The sequence below is a fragment of the Rhinolophus sinicus genome, chromosome 12 (genome assembly GCF_057876585.1).
Source record: "Rhinolophus sinicus isolate RSI-liver-muscle chromosome 12, RSI-T2T, whole genome shotgun sequence".
Taxonomy (NCBI): domain Eukaryota; kingdom Metazoa; phylum Chordata; class Mammalia; order Chiroptera; family Rhinolophidae; genus Rhinolophus; species Rhinolophus sinicus.
In genome coordinates, this window is record NC_142512.1 from 9,382,824 (window position 1) to 9,400,818 (window position 17,995).

Here is a 17,995-nt window from a genome sequence, read left to right on the forward strand (position 1 = left end):
GGTTTGGACAAGCAGAGAGCAAGCACATAAGCAGATTAAGAACTCATCTCAATAAATCAGAGTAAGCTAAGCAAGATATTTCTCTGGGAGCAGGGAATTTTAGGACATTCCATTGATCTACAGAGCTGCTTTCCTATTATTTTTCCATTTCTGGGAGACAGAGCCTCCATTATAAAGAGGAATGTTCATCTCATCTGTTATATCCTAAAAGAAAATGCCACAGCCAGCTCTCTGTGTATCAGAGCTGAGGACCAGTCCAGCTGGGCTGGCAACCCTTCAATTAATTATTCTGCTAATTGCCACACAGGCTGTTCATTCATTCAACATCATTCAACAAATATTTCCAGCTCTTGTTGATGATGATCTTGGAGTTTTTCCAGGGCTCTGTGGGGAAGACTGGTACTCTCTTCTTCAGTGACCCGTTCCAGATGTCTCTATTTGTTTGTGATTTTCTTGGCTCTATTTTCCCTGTCAAACTAGGCTACCTTATAATTTTACAAAATTCCTTAAACTTTCTGCTAATAAAAATTTCTCTGTTTTCCAGGACTTCTGGAGATTTAATCTCACTCTTATGCTCCTTTAGTCATTTTCCTGGGATTAGAAGAGGAAATGGGGAAGTATACCGGGGTTCCAAAAAAAGTATACACATGATGTGTATTCATCTTTTATTATGGCTACATATTCAGTATTACAATTTCAATACAGTTTTTTTCCATTCTTAAAACGTGTATATATATTTTTTGGCACCCTCTGTATATGTGCTTAGTCTGCCACCTTGGTATAATAGCCATGTTCCTCACTTTGATTCATTTTTTAATTTACTAGAGTTATCTGAGTACATTGACAAAAAAGTGTATGTTGGTTGCTGTATTTTCTGCATCCTTGCATTTCAAAGAATTTCTAACGCACTTTCACATAAACAACAGCTGGGTATAAAATCCTGGTCTCAAAATCTGTGTTACCCCACAGTTGTCTGATATTTGTAGTCACCATTTGGTGACAAACTATTTTTAGCTCCCATTTAAGTTGTTGATTTCCTTCTGCTTAGATACTTATTGTATTTTTTCCACTAAAACATGAAATTAAAAAAATATGTATCTAGAATATAATTCAAAATATATTATATTCAAATATTTGAATATAATTCAAATGGGTTTCTCATTTTCCTTCATCATGTCTCATGTCTCACATCCTTTCTCAGTGCATAAGGTGTAACACTTTGTCATTCATTTATTTCCCCTCTTCCACATACTTCTGTTATACTTTCTCTTAAATCTCATCCTTTTCTTCCAAGGAATTTCTACTCTGCACATTGAAGGCCCTCTTCAATGAGAACAAACTCTTTTAAATCCTCTATCACTTCACATTCATGCCATGTATCAAATCTAGTTCTCCCCTTAGAATATCCTTTGCTGCAGTTCTTTCCAATACTTGGAAGGGAGACAAGATTTTCCATGTGCCACTTAAAGGCTGAATATTTCAACTACATCCTGGTAGCTCCAATCTGCATAATCTCCTGGCTATGACTTCTCATTGTTGAAAAATAAGTGCAGACACTTCCTTAAGACTCCAGTTGCAGGCAGCGTCTGCATCCTCTTAGTGGAAGGCTTTGTGAGCACTCTGTGTATAAATGGCAAATGAAGCCATGGGAGAGGATGACATTGCTTAAGAGAGTGTGAAAAGTAAGAAGAGAATAATATGAGACTGGCTTTCTCTTCTATTTTCAATATTATCGTCTTCTTATTCGCCATACTCTCTTGGGCAATGTCATCCTCTTTCCTCATGGCATCACTTACCATTTATACACTGAGTACTCACCAAGTCCTATCTCCAGACTAGATCCCTCTTCCCATTTCTAGATCCAATTGCCTACTTAATATCTCATTAACACATCAGTTCAACAAGTTCAAAGTGGAATTCATAATTCAACCTTTCTCCTAAGGTTCCCACCTCAGAGAATGGCCTTTAATTGCTCCAAACCAGAAACCTGGCTGTCATCTTTGACAATTCCTTCTTCCTGATACCCACATCCAACTAATTTAAAATTGATTCTACCTCTTAAAAATTTCTTACATCTACCTCTCTCCATTCCCATACAGCCACTCCCCAAATTTAGATTACCTTTTCCTCCCTAAATTCCTGTGATAGCCTCCTAATTGGTCTCCCACTATTAGTCTTCCTCTTCTACTGTTCGTTCTGCACAGTATCACTAGAGAGCCCTTTTGAAAATACACATGTAATCATTACTAACAGTCCTTACCTTTGTGTTACATTCTTAATCCTAGCATAATGGTTAAAGTGAGTCATATAGATGACAAGTTTATTTATAATATAGACTCTGTTTTTGCTTCAACCTCATTAACTCATCTTTTTTTTTTTCCAGATTTACAGAAATTTTTTCAGTCATTTTGAATGTGCCTACTCCCTCTTTCAGTTTTGGGACTTTATCCAGATTGTTAGCTCTACCTGGTTTGCATCCCTTTTCATCCACTAAGATTTTTTTTTTTTTTTTTTAATCTAGATAATACCTACATATTCTTCAAGTCTGCTAGAATATCACTTCTTCTGGAAAATCTTACTCCTGATCCCTTAAGCCTCTTAAAGTGCACCTATTGTAAGCTTACCACTTCTGTCACAGAATTTGCCGTGCTTTATGCTACTGATTATGAATTGCCTGCCTTATAAGGTAGACTCAACGCTGTTGGAACAGGGACCATGTCCATCCTGCTTAATATTTTTTCCCTTGATCAAGGCCATGATATAAAGGTGCACTATACTTTTCATCCAATGAGTGACTTTATTAAATAAATATTTCCTGAGACTTGCTAAATATTTTAAATAAGATTGTAATCCTTACTCGTTTTAGCAACTTTCTCTTCTATCATTATTTTGGTGATTTCTTCTCTCTAATCTACTCTATTTTCTACTTTTGGAATTCTTGAAACACAAAACATGTCTCGTTTCTTTTCTTCATCCATTTAGTAGTAGTAAGCTTTTCCTCTGAGTTCTGAGAGATTTTATTAAACTTCCTTCCGCTTAAGCAAATCAGTGTTCTGTGACAGCCTATCTTCAGTTCACTTCTTTCAGGATTTTAAAATTTCACCAGCTTGTGTTTTGTCTGCAAACAATCTGCCTGACTTCAGATCTGTACCTTTCATGACTGCCTACTTAGCTCCACAGATGCCACATCCTCTCAAACTTGGTCAGAACACCAATTAGAGATTTTTCTAGCACTTTATTACTTCATGTGTAGGAATTTCATTTCACGGGCTAAATTATCTGGATTGTTTCTCATTTTGGGCAGTCTTTTTTCCCCCTCTGTTTGCTCACCCTACCTGAAACGGGTTTACTTTGAACTGCTTTATTATAATATTATACATTTAAATCTTTCAGACTCCGGAAGAGGAGGAATGAAAAGTCTAGTTTTGTTTTGCTGAAACTGAGGTCCATTGTTTTGTAAAAGGGGGAAACATCAGGTGGGAAACTAAGGTCCACTTTCTTGTAAGAAGTAGGAAACACCAGGTGGAAACACTGCTTTTGTGCCTCAGGTTGAACTTCCGGGTTTGTTGTCTAACCGGAAGTCAGCTGGATCAGCACCTGCCTTCGTTACTGGTACCATTCCTGCTAGTGCAGTTCAAGGACAAATGCCAGAGCTGGTTTCTCTGCCCCATATACTTTCTGATTCTTTGAGCTCTTGGCAAAGGTAGGAACAAAGGTCATCTTTCCCCAGTGTCAACCTGTCCAAGTTGAGGAGCACCTGCTATAGCCAACATGGGTCCCTTTCAGGAAGTCCTTCAGCATATTCCTCAGCCAGGTTTCAAGCAACGAGATCCATTGGCCAATGAATTCTCCTCCTTTATCTGTGCTATAAAAGTGCTTTACGATTTCTGACTTGTGATGGCACCCATCCGTAATTTCTAAGATTGGTAAAGATTTTTCTCTATGCGTTCTTGGTCACATAAGGAATATAAAGACAGTCATCTTTACCCAAATGTTCTTTATAGAATTTCGTGTTAATAGCATTGATTTCACTTGTAGCGTGCCACAAATTACGTAATCTGTGCTGTGAATATTATTCATCTACACAGAAATAGTCTGAACGGCCAAAAATACCTTTGCCCTATGGCTCCCCCTTCTGGTTCTGCAATGAGTATTACGTCCATTCTGTAGGAAAATCTCTCCCCTACAACACTGATTAAGCCTTAGTAAAGCTGAGAATTTCTGAGCTGGAGGTAGACACCTCTCTACTAACTAGTTAACTCAAATTCCTAAGAAGCTTTAGAATTTCTCAGGAGACTGCCAGCAGGAATTTGAGTACAACATCTGCACTTCAGGGAAACTCTTCAGGTCTGAGACCAAGGACGTGAAGGTCCTGTCTTGGTCTGGACTCTTGAAATCGTCAAAAGGGAAACACAAATCCTGTCTGCTGGGAGGGTATGTGTCGATAACACATGGAAGAAAGAATATTTGCTGCCCACCTGTAGCTATGTTGCCTTTAGAGTGTTGGGAAATTGGGCTTCTGTGAGTTTATGAGGAGAGGAAACACTTCTTTGTGATTGAAAACACACACACAATTTCTCTTTTTTCTTAACAAGATAAAGATGGCATAATTTAATACTCAGTGAATTCTAATTTACTAATTGAATCTCTCCTTCATTATCCATAACGGTTTAAAAGCTACAGTCTGATTGTTGTTTTATGATTTGATCAAATTCAGCATTATGAAATTTAATCAATAAGAAGGGTCTCTGCTTTCATGACTCTAAAAAACTTGACGAAAAATATGAGAAAAATGTTTGTTTGTTTTTTTCCCTCCAGCTTGTGGTACTCTCAACATTCATGTGTTTTGTGTATGGAAGTCTGACCTGTTTTTTTTTTTTTTTCCATGTTACCTTAGGCTATAGATTCAACTACTAATAATAATTGTGAATATATATATATATATATATAATATAGATATACCTATATATATATACCTTAAATACCTTTTAAAATAATAATTTCTATGCATGCCTATGAATGTGTTTCCATTTGAAATTACTGTCAAAATACCGTTTAAAAATGACTTTAAAATTATTAATGAACTAAAATAATGCTTTCCTTGTGCTAAGTAAAGAGGGACTTGGCTTAATAAAAACAGCTTGTTAAGGATAATATGCTCAGAAGTTTTTATTATGTGAATTAGGCATAGTTACTATTTTTCATGCAATAATTCTCTCATTCTCTTTGATTCTCTTCTAATTCTAACTGAGACTCATTCTGCAGCTTCTGCCCTTTATAGGGCTTGATTATGTGGGTTTGCTTAAGAGAGTATTGATACGTTTCCACATAATTTGAAAATATTTGACATTTAAAGAGAACGGTGTATTGCTAAAAACCAACCAAATAAACAAAAACTTTGTTAAATTTGGTAAAAGTAAGTTATTTTAAGATAGAGAGCAGCCATGGCTCACTGGGCACCGCCTCCAGCCTCCACCCAGAACTCATCGCTCTGCTCCGGGCTTGTAGCTTCTGAGCCTCACTCCATTTAACATGCGAAAATGTCCAGCCCTATGAGACCCAGTGGTGCATCCCGTCTCTGATGGCTGTTTTCCAGAAGTATGCCGGAAAGAGCGGTACCACGTGCAATCTCTTCAAGACTGACTTCCTAAGCTTCATGAATACAGAACTGGCTGCCTTCACAAAGAACCAGAAGGACCCTGGTTGTCTTTGACCACATGATGAAGAAATTGGACATCAACTGTGGTGAGCAGCTAGATTTCCAAGAATTTATTAATCTTTTTGGCCTGCCAAAGAGCTTTACCCCTTCCCAGTATATCTGAGGAGCCCTAGGAGCTGGCCTCCAGACCACCCCTTTCTTTCCAGTCTCCAGATCATCATCTCCTCACAGACCACACATACCCTGTGCCCTGCACACTCACCACCCCCATGCAGGCCACTCTTGCTGGTAGTAATAAAACATTATCATTTTTTAAAACACACACACACAGTTATATTTAGTTAGATGAGTACTAGACTTATGGGGATGATCACTTCGTAAGTTATGTAAATGTCTAATCACTATGTTGTACACCTGAAATTAATATAATGTTGTACACATATGTACGCAACTGTAATTTTAACTCTTTCACTGCATTAATTGATTCCAAGTTTTTTTTTTAAATGTGTCAGAAATCCACAAAAAACCAAAAAGTTGATATTTTGACTAAGCTTTTAATAATAACAATTTGCACTGCTTTGTATATAAATGACATATTTTTATGTGTAAAAATTTCGTATTGCTATTCATTCTTGAAAAACACAAACATATAGAAAAATGTACATCTGCTTTCCTAAACTTCTTTTCTGGAACACTGACAGGAGTTTTTATATTTTACTTTTGAGTGATAATTCTCAAAACAAGGAACAACACACATTGCTGGATTTCCAGGACACACAGCACAATAACACATGGTTCATTTTAGTTTGCAAACGCCTTTCCCCTTTTTTGCACATTGTGAGGGCATCATGCTGCACGTGCAACAATTAGGTTGCTTTTTCTTGTCCTCAAATTGCCTAAGAAAATGGCACGAATTTCTTTTGGTGCTGATATCCTGTAACCCCTCTTATTTCCATCTTTTCTTGAAAATCCATTTAATAAGCCCTCTATAACTTTTTCTCTGAGTTTCCTCTGGCTCAATTTATTGTTAGGGTTTTGAATGTTGTAATATATATAGCCATTTACTAGAGCCACTTCAATGAGAAAATGCCATATGGTTTGATATCACTTCTTATACTTCCTATCAAAAGGGTAAGTGGCACAGAGTTGATCAAAACAAGTAACTCCATCCATAAATGAATTGTACAGAATTTGAATATTTGGCTTTAACATGGTTCTCATTCGCTTTTTAAATCTTACATGCACTTCACTGACACCACCATTCCCAACAGTGGAAATCATGTTAACTCTCCCTGTATCCTGCCAAGTGCAAGCATTGATCAATCATGATTTTCCTACATCACCAGGAGATCACCACGCTTGCAAATCCTCATATCTGAAGGTAGTCCTCTCCTATTGGCATTCACTATACCACATACTCCAAAGTTTTTCAATCTTAGACTCTCAAAAATTTCTACACTTTTGAGTAGAAAAGTGTAGAAATTTGTCTGTACAAACTACGTGTCCCTTGCCTTCAAATCCAATAAAAATTGTCTGTACAAACTACATGTCCCTTGCCTTCAAATCCATTCAGCAAGCTGGACACCACCCTTGCTCCCAACCCAGCTTTCCTATCTTGAGATGAATCTTTGCCGGTGTATACATGCAACAGAAATCCTGTTTGTGAATCACAAAGTGACCAAATCTTTATGCCCCACTTTGTACTTGGTTTACTGGGGAGATGATGCTTGAAAATAGATGCCCCTTGAATTTCAACATGGACTCATCCACGCACAATTCCTTATTGTTATTATAGGCAGAAATATATGTATCCTTCACTAAATCTGTTAATGGGCTTGATTTTTGCAAGCTGATCAGCCTTGGAAGATTCATCATCATTATTGCAAAAATAAAGGAAGGACCTAATTAGTTGATATCCATCTCTTCTAAAAACAGTGTTAAAACCAGGAGTGTGAGACAATCAATAGGTATCCTAAAAGTGTGACTCTAATGTTGGCTTGTGTACCACATGATGAACATAAACATAGATGTTTCCTGTTCTTGCACATTGATGGCAGCACTCATGAACTTCTAGCACTGGATTCAAGTGCCCAAGAATATACTCGAACTCCGCATTAGAGGGAAAAGTTTTTTGAGATCGTGGGGTAAACTAGACTGTCGCAGTCAGCGGATGGAAATATTCGTTCAGATATATCCAACCATTGTGGCAAAATGCTTAAAAAATGTAAGCTATTTTAGGAGTCTTAAGCTGTGGAAAGATCACATTTGCCTCTGATTCTTGCTTTAGACTCACAGAAGACATAGGAGGCTATAGGGCAGAGGAGGTACCCAAGGCACCATACTTTCTACTATTTTTATAACTTTTTGTAAAAGTAGTCATAGGAGTCATTAGGGATGTTATTAGTAGACCTACTATTTGTTCTATGCTTCAGGATTTTCTTTGAGTATCCCCCATCCTCAATCCCAGTGCCTCATGTGGTTAAGGTAAGACTTGACTTTGGCAAATCAGAGCACCAAATTTCCCCTCCCTACTGATTGGGTTCTAGATGGCCAATGACTAAAGTTGGCTCAATCAGTGGACTTACCTAGAAGTGACCAAAGAGTGATGACCAGAAAGAGATGTTTTCTCTTGTGCAGGATTGAACCTGAGAGGTAGCCACCTTGTCACTGGCTGGAACCTGAGAATAGGATAATATGAAGCACAGGGATGAGAAAAGAAGAGACCAGTTGCATCGCTTGAAGTGCAGGATCCATCCAAGCTGAAAGCCTTGAGCTTCTCAATTACATAAAAATTAACATAAAACAAAACAAAACAAAACATTTTTTGTTGTTGTTCATTTTATTGGGTTTTCTATCATTTGCCATGGAAAGAGCACCAAATAATTTTTACAAATTGCTTAGTTTGGGTTTTAAAATTAAAATTAAAGAATCGCGAGAAGTCAGGATGAAACTTGCACACACACCACCGGTAGCGTGGTGTGACTAACCAGAGTGAAGGGGGGGCTGGACGCTGAAGTTTACCTTCCCTTCCTTTGCTGCCTCCCTCAACAGGCAGAAAATGTTGGCTGACACGGAAGCTAAGGGCTTCAGTGTGACTTGTACATAAACTGTACCTTTAAGCTCAGAGCACACTACTTGTATATCTAGAATCTCCTCATATAGCTTGTTTTGTTTGTTTGTTTGTTTGTTTGTTTGTTTGTTTGTTTTTTGTACAACTAGAATGATCAATTAATAATTATTTAGTCCAGCAGTTTTTTCAAACTTGGTTTGAAGGGCACTTGGAAAAACTTGAGAGCAGAGCTCTGCTCTCTGAATTTTTTGGATTGGGTTGAGGTCTCAGAGCACCCCCACGCTCACCCCACACATAGCCACTCAGTTGCCTCACTATCTTTCCCATGCCTCTTGTCCCTCCATTCCCAGAGGATGAAACTCTGCTCAGAGTTGGGGGAAAACACAGAGTCCCACGAGGGTTTCTCGAACCTTAACCCAGGACCATCTCCTTCAGACGAGGAAGCTGAAGGCCAGAAACCTTGAGGAAATCCCCTCAATTGCTCAACTAGGCGGGCTTAGCACTGCTATGAGGTCATCTGGTTTTTATTACTACAGACATTTTAAAATATTTATTCATATTCAATTTCCACAAGTAACACACGGATACATTCTAGCAGTATAATATTTATCTCACAGAGTCCAATAGTGTGAAAATAAAGTTCCTCTTGAGGCCTCTGCTTCCATGGAGGGTAACTACTGTTAATAGTGTGGAGGGTTCATTTTCAGAACCCTGTGTCTGTAGAAATATAGAGTGTTACTTCATGGGTCATTAATTCAAAAAAGGCCAAAATTAAAAGGCCTTCAATGTGTTAATTATCCTGACCTTGGTAATCATTCCATAATGTATGTGTATATCAAATCATCACATTGTACACTTTACATATACACAATTATATTTGTCAATTATTCTTCAACGATGTTAAAAAAAATAAAAAGAACTCTTACATCCCAGCGAGCTTTACCTGTTTAAAATTCCATGCTCTGTATTTTATTATCTTCATACTCTCTCAATTATAGGGCTATTTATTGGTAAAGCATTTATTTAAGAATTGTCTCTGTTTTGCTCTGGGGCCAGTTTATGCACTGATATTTCCCCAGCTTTTTAATCTATACCTTCCTCCATAAATAAAAACACATTGAGTTCTTCTTTAGTGTTATTTCAGATTTCAAAATAATTACTACCAAATAAAACAAATAAGCAATTACAGCATTAATTACCCCTTTGCAAACTATACTCTCTCCTCCATATATTGCTCCTCTTCAGTCCCTCCGTGTTCAACATAACCAGATGGCTGCCACGCTACTCAGTGACATCCCTTTCACCTAGTAGCAAGATATCCCTAAGGAATATTCTAGTTGATAGCTCAGAGGTGACTGAACATTTGTATTCCATGTACAGTGATAATAACACAGCTGCATTTCAGAATACTGGAGAACACATAACAGAACTTACAACAAAATTCAGACAGATAATCTCATTCAGGAAGGTTAGAAGTGGGCTTTTATTGTGAACTAATGGAAAAATCTTATAAGGTTCCTCATGGTTACTCAAACAATACGGTAAAGGAGTTGATTTTTTTTCCTGTGCATAGTGCTATTTTGAGTTTAGTTCTCTGGTGTGTGGTGTAGGCAAAAGTTGAAGAACCAAGTGAGCAATCAACCTTGACTTTTCTTGAACTGCCTGCCCCCAAATATTTTTTTTTTCCCAACTCTTTAAGAGTTTGACACAAACTAAGAATGGCAAACACTATAGATGAGGTGATGGACAGGCTGTAAAAAGCTGAGATTGTTATCTGAAGATTAGCCACAGAGTCCCTGAAATGAGGCTGGGATGTTTCAGAAGACTCTCCCACGAGATTTCCAGGTCAGCTTATCGGGTCAGGCTGCCTCTACTGTGATTCCAACTTCATCAGGAATTCTGCAAGATCATTTCTCATGTTTCACAGAACATGAGCAAGAGGGCAAGAAAATATATGACATGCTACTAGGAAAGGCAACGTGACTTAATTTGTTTTAGGTGGTATTTTTGTTTATTGGGGAAAAATGACTTATAAGCTGATCAAAGAAAGGTGTTCAGGGATTTCTCCCAGTCTCCATCTCTATAATCACCCACTAAATATGACATTGTTCTGTCTCTCCAATAAAAGTCAGCTGGAGGACTGGTTAGGAAGAACCCCTGCAGACACATGCACTTAATTCCAGGTGCTCCCCATGTCCACCAGACCCTGCCTGTCTGAGAGCAATTCCAGGACCCACCCGTTCATATCCCACCAGCCAGCTACAACACCTTTGTGAGCTCTGCCAAGAGCCAAAGCCTCTCTGGGACACCCGCAGACTTACATATTACTCACTGGGATCTGGACCTCTTTGCATTAACAACACACTCATTAATACCATCAAATGGATTCCTCCTGCTGTGATTTCGTAGTCATCCTGCAGATCTAGGATCGTAATGTGAATTTCCATGAAGATGTTGATATAGCATAACATAAATAGTTGGTAATTAATAATGAGCTGGCATTCTGGCTGTCGTGAACCTCTTAGTATATCCTGAGCCCAGGAATTAGGCCAGGCTTCTGACCATGAAGTTTCCATATCTAAAAGCCCCAAATCCTCTCTTTCACTTGGTAATGCTAGACAACTGAATGTCCTACAACTACATTGGACTCATTTAGGGGAAAATAGACCTGCTGTTGTAAGCCAAAAATCTGTAGTGGGGAATAATGGTGGGCAAGTCGAGACCCTTAATGATAGGCTAATGTACTTGGCATTAACAGTCAAAAATAACAGAAAGTCATCAAAGGTTTTTGAATGTTTAGTAAAGGTGGGGGGAAGGTAAGAAGAGTGAGAACAGAGAAACGAACTCTATTTGTATATTGTATTTTTAATTTAGGAGTCTTTTCTCATACACAATTTCATCTAATCCTATTGACATTGCGAAGCAGAAGTGGCCATTCCCTCTTTATGGATGAGTAAACCAAAGTTGCTTGAGCTGTTACTTGGCCAATGTTGCTCAACTAATAGAAGGTGATATAAAGGCAAATATTGTGATTTCAAATGCAGTGCTCATTCCCAGGTTGTTAAAAATAGCCCTGTATTCATGTTAAGCAACAACTACCCTAGTGAAGCCACCATAATATGGTTATACTTGCCTACTTAGACCCTGAAATAATGCAAACAATACTTCCTTCCCCACTAGAGTGGGTGGAGAAGGGTCTGTAAATAGTTTCCTACTCTATGAAGCTGAACATAAACTTAGCTCCAGGAATCCCGTCAGCTACACGTCCAACCAGCCCATGTAATTGCCCTTACCAGCATGTCTCCTGCGAGAGGGGGCCTTGCCCTGCGTCCCAACTGGTTGAGTTTACGTAAGTTTATTACATACCCTGGTACTGGCAGTGTTCCCCTCCATTTGCCCAACGTATCAAAGGATATCATGTTATGTTACTAGTTTCAGCAAAGGCAAGACTGTATATTAGAAAAAATGTATATATTCTTACTACAACCAGTAGACCTAATGACTGATGTCAACATCTTCACTAACTCACTAAAGACAACCATCATTTTTGTTGTGTTTGACAATTAAAATAAATATATGAATAAAATATATTTTGAACATCACATTGTTTCCTTGTCATCAAATAATAATTATCCAAAGTGAGAGAGCTCAGTGGATGTTGGTTAAGGGAAGTGAGGAACTTGCTTAGCATTTATAATGATGAATGGGAATTTAAGGGTTTTGGTTTAAAGAACTTTATGTTTCTAAGTGGAGACCTGAGATATATGTTTAGGATGATTATGCAATATCAACTGAAAATCCTAGAGATTGCAATTCATTAAAAAAAAAAAAAAAAAAAAAAAACACAAAAAACATTGTTTCGTGGATGATTCAGAGAACAAGCTCCTATCACCAAGTGTGACATTAGAGAAGACTCTAAAGGCTGGGAATTTGACAAGATATTCCCCATTATGATAGGTTATACAACTGGTGGTGGAGAGTAACTCTAAATCAATGGTACCTTTGTAGGATTTTAATATAAGCTTGAAAGAAAAAAAAAATGTTTTACAAGGTACATACAAAGGTAGACAGGAGATTAATACCTTATGTGACTCTTAAACAAATGTGGCAGTTCCGCAGCCTCCTCTGCAAACAGGGCCCATCAGCCAGTTTTCTAGGGTATCGGTCCCACTGAATTTCCCTGAATTTAAAGTCCCACACTATACTATAATCTGCTTGATAGATACCGTTCTATATTTTACTGATTGGTATTTCTTACAGGGATGAGGAATGGAAATGAATAGAAGGAGTAACATATATACTAAACACTATAGAGATATCATTTGTTTTCAGTCTAGTAGTAACCATGTCACTTTTCCTTTTATAGAAAATGAAAACAAGACTCAGAAAAACCCAAGAAACTTTTTGAAATGACACAAATCTGTATGTGTGAACCTAGATTTGCTCCACTCTAAAAACCAAGTTCTTTCCTCTATGTGACGTGTTCGTATGTTCCACCCCACTTCTCATGACTGTAGAAACCCTTCAATCAAGCTAATTTAATCAATTAATGCATGATTCTTTAAAGGCAAATACCAGCAGCATTTGACCATGGAGCCACTGCTGCAAATGTACTGTCTCCTAACAGTGAGTCTAACGGAAAAAAATAGGATTTGTTCTCTCCTTAAGATACACGTAACATATACTCCCACCTTCAACACACAGGCACTCTTCCAACTCTGGACCACTTTCATTGCTTTGTTCCTCTGCATCTATTTGAATGATTTTTGGTCCCTGACAGTGACTCAGTTGGTTTCATTCATACTCCCTGTATCTCTGAAGAAGGTGCAGAGCTATTTACTCTGAGCTGATCTGGGTCCAGGGCCAAATGCTGACATGAGGTGGACCTTGAAATGGAGACTCTGCAGCCTTGACCTATGCCAGTCCTTTGAGTGCCTGGCTGAGCTGCCCAGTTTCATTTTCTTGCATACAGAAACCCATCATTCTGCAGATCCAGTCTCAGATTTAGGGCTGCCTGTCCCTCCATCGTACTGTTAAGGTCTTTAATGTGTACTATGATCTTGCTGGTTCCCAAAGCTCATGCAGAACACATTAGATCTAATCAAACAGAAAATCTGAATTACTCTACACTGGCGACATATTCTAACGTATTCTAAACTATTGATCTGTAAAACAATGATATAAAGCACTAAATAGGAAAATCCCCTTGCTATTTTTTTTAACATTTGCTGAATGAACAGGTTGCCACCAAAAGAGGAATCCCTTTACTTTGTTTAGAAGATCAACAAAGCGCTGTGTTGATTTATTTCCCTTGCCATGCAATATTGAGATATGGATGGGAAGAAGTTGGAAACTGTGGTTACCAATTTTTGCACATTGCCATTGGAATACAAAAAAGTCTGACTAGATGAGAGTGTGTACCATGGAAAGGAGGCTTTAGTTTCTGTTCTTCCGACATTCGAAATTTGCTTGAGCTAAATGAACACAGATGACAAGACGGAATCAATAGAGAATTTTTTTTCCAAGTCCGTGAAACCTGCGGGATTTTTCACATCATCACCATTTTATTATTTCTGTCTAGAATCGTTCCATGAGGACCTCATTCATATCCTACTCCTGTCTGTCCTGAGGCAAAGACAAAAGTTCTCTTGGGCTGTGAAGACACTGCTGCTTTCTTCCCAGTCTGCTTTCTCTTGCAGTAATCAATGTTTATGGCTGCAGTTACAGTAAAAATAGCAAAAGTCAATATTTGTGCTCCGTATCTGTCAGATAATAAAGCTGGCTAGAGGCAGAGCCACATGACATCTGCATGCAACACACAGGGGCTGGTCCCCCCATCTTTCCAGACAGTTTGTCTAAAAATGGCGTCATATTTGTACAGCTGACGTTCCCAAATCCCCCGTGAGTGTCCTTAGGGAAGCTCAAAATTTTTGTCTGATTTTTGATCCTGTTGATACTGGCTTTTAACTGGAAAAAAAATGTTTAAAAAGAAAAAGAAGTAATAGAAAAAAAGAAATAGGAAAGTAAGATAACGAAACAAGACAGAATAACCACTCAGAAAATCTAACAGTCTTCTTTGAACTATTGTTTTTTAAACTTTGCTCACTTCTAAAAAAGGATAAGAGACAAAAAAAATTATGGAAAATTAAAATGAAACACCCTAAACCAAGCTGGGAGATTAGAGTTTCTTTTAAGAGCTTTGATTTTACATGAAGACTTGGGTTTCAGTTTTAGCTCTGTGATGTTGGGCTAGTATCTTGTCATAAATAAGCCTCAGATTTTTCATCTATAAAGTGGAACTATTAATAGAATCCAATTTATAGAATTATTGAAAAGGTTAATTGAGATAATATATGGAAAGAATTTAGCACAGGAGGTGGTAACAGTACCAGTGATTCTTCCTATCAAAGCAAAGTGATCTTTAAATGAACTTTACTTTCCCTCATTAAATGACTAATATGAGTCACTGAAAAACAGTGAGTGTAAAAGTCAAAATCCAAATTTTACAACTCATTTTTATATCCATTTCTTTACTGCTATTACTATTAGTCTTCCATGACTTATCCGTTATGCATTTCCGTCTTGTTCAATGTTTCCCGGTCTGGGAACAGCAATGTTATAACTGTTCTGCAATTTGATCCCAAATTTCCACTCAGGAATCCTATAGCATTTCACAGCCTCTTTGCGCTGTTCCTCCCATATAGGCTGCCTTCCCTTCTGCCCTTTACTGAAATGGATTCCATCCAGCAAGATAGTGTTGCTCTAGAAGTGAGATATTTTGTAGTATGTGAAATGATTTTAAGTGGATGCACTTCTTTATTTCTAAAAGTCATTTATTTTAATATGTATTAGAGAAAATATAATAGCAGGCCAAACCCATGATTTCCTAGGCATTATCCTTTAGGTTGAGCATAAAATAAGGCAAAGTTAAAAACTGACAATTTAAAAAAGATTAAGGTAAACATTGGTTAGGTCGTGGGTGCTCACTCATATTTTCCAGCTCCTTACAGTTCAGAGGTGTCATGTGCCACTGCTCCGCAGAAGCGTTCAGGAGCCTGCAGACAGCTTTCCAATTGTCCCTTACTCTGTCCCAGTGACTGAATAGGCTGCACGGTCCAGATAATGCAGGTATAAGATGGCAGAGCCTCCGTCAGCCTGGGTTCCTGAGTGACTATGGAGCAAAACTACCAACACATGACCAACATGTAGTATAAGTGAGGAAAAAAACAAAACAAAGCAAAACTTTGTTGTGTTAATCCATTAAGTTTTGGGGATTTTCAGTCACCTCAGCATGGTGGTTTGTGAAATGCCACAAAGGTGGTTGTAACAGTGTTTGAGGTTAGTTTCTTAATCAGATTACGCTGTCTCCCATATAACATGGTTTCACGGCTTTCTCATTGTCTTGTCAACTCTTCTCTGAGTATATTCTAATTTGTCAATGCCTTTCTTAAAATATAATGTTCAATCCTGGGGATGTAATCTATAGTATGGTGACTACAGTTAACGTACTGTATTGTATATTTGAAAGTTGTTAAGAGAGTAGATCTTAAAAGTTCTCATCATGAGAAATAAGTTTATTATGTGTCGTGAGGGATGGTATTGTGGTGATCATTGCAATATATACATGTATCAAGTCATTATGTTGTACACCTAAAACCAATAACAATGTTGTATGTCATATCTCAATTATGAAAATAAATATTAAAAATAATAAAATATATAAATATAAAATATATATACATATATACATATGTATATATAAATATAAAGTATATACATATATATGTACATATGTATAAAATATATATACATATGTATATATTTACATATGTATATATGTGTGTGTATATGTATATATATACATATACATATACATATATATGAAATATATATGTATATATATTTCAGAGATGAATACAACCCATCAGAGATGTGGTTGGAATAAAATGGAATTTCTCTTCATTCATGTGAACTCAGCCTAAGATACATACGCCTTTCTTTAGTCCCTCCATCCAGTGTTGGCTCATGTTAAATATACACTACTCAAAACCCTTTTCTTATGAATTTCTCTGACCCTTTATTCTCCATATTTTCCTTGCATGGGTGCTTTATTGTACTTGGCCAATTTTTATCATTTTACTTTAGTCCTTTAAGGTCAGGTTATAGAGATCTTTTAAAATCTTGATTCTTTCATCCAACACAAATCACTTGGAGTGATTCATTTACCACTCCGAGCTTTGTGTTTCCACATATTGGATAAACATGATATCTAGGTCTTTACGTAAAGCAGTGCTTCTCAGAATTATCAACCAAAGAGTCGCTAATCATAAGGCGTCCAAAATGATCTCCTACATGTTGGACATGAAGGTGAATTCACTGGAAGCAAATATGGCATTTTTTATTTGTATATTTTATAATTCATGTTACCTTTTTTCATTCAACCTAAAATGTTATATATCAGTGCTTATTGTGGCATAATTTTCCAAAAAAACTTTGATGAAAATTGATACTGTAAGAGAAAATACAGTGTTTATCTTGTGTCTGGCATGGAATGAGCCTCAAATTCTTAAAAAAAAAGAAAAAGAAAAGAAGGAGGAAGAATAAATAAATGATAGAATACATGAAGCATGTCCTTGAATGACATTATACCATCTACCTCCAAAAATAGGACCACATTTTTTGTGAGCGCCTTCCATTTCTAACATATATTCATTTAATATTATCTAGTGTCTCATCCTGGGTTGTTTCTTCTAATTATTCAATGCTTCCCTTTTCTACTTCTTTTTTATACTCACTTCTTTTCATTTGATTTTATATATATATATATATATATATATATATATATATATATTATATATATAACTATATATACAATATATATAATATATAATACTATATATATAATATATATAATATATATAATATATAATACTATATATATACTATATATATATATATATATATAGTATTATGCTAAAACATAGGCTCATTTGTTTAACAAATACTTATTGAGCACTAATTCTACGCTAGGGACTCTGCTAGCCATATAAATGCAGCAATAGACAAGGCAAATCTAGTCACTGTCCTTATAAAACTGAAAATTAAATGCTTGGACAGTCCTTTGGATTCTTTAGATACCCTTCTGTTTTCCTCCTCATAAGGATTATTGCCGTTTGTGTAGTTAAAACTTTGAGTTTGAAGAGTCTCTCATCCCTCCTAAGCTATCACCCCATTAAAATGCTCACTAGTTATAGAATAATAATTAC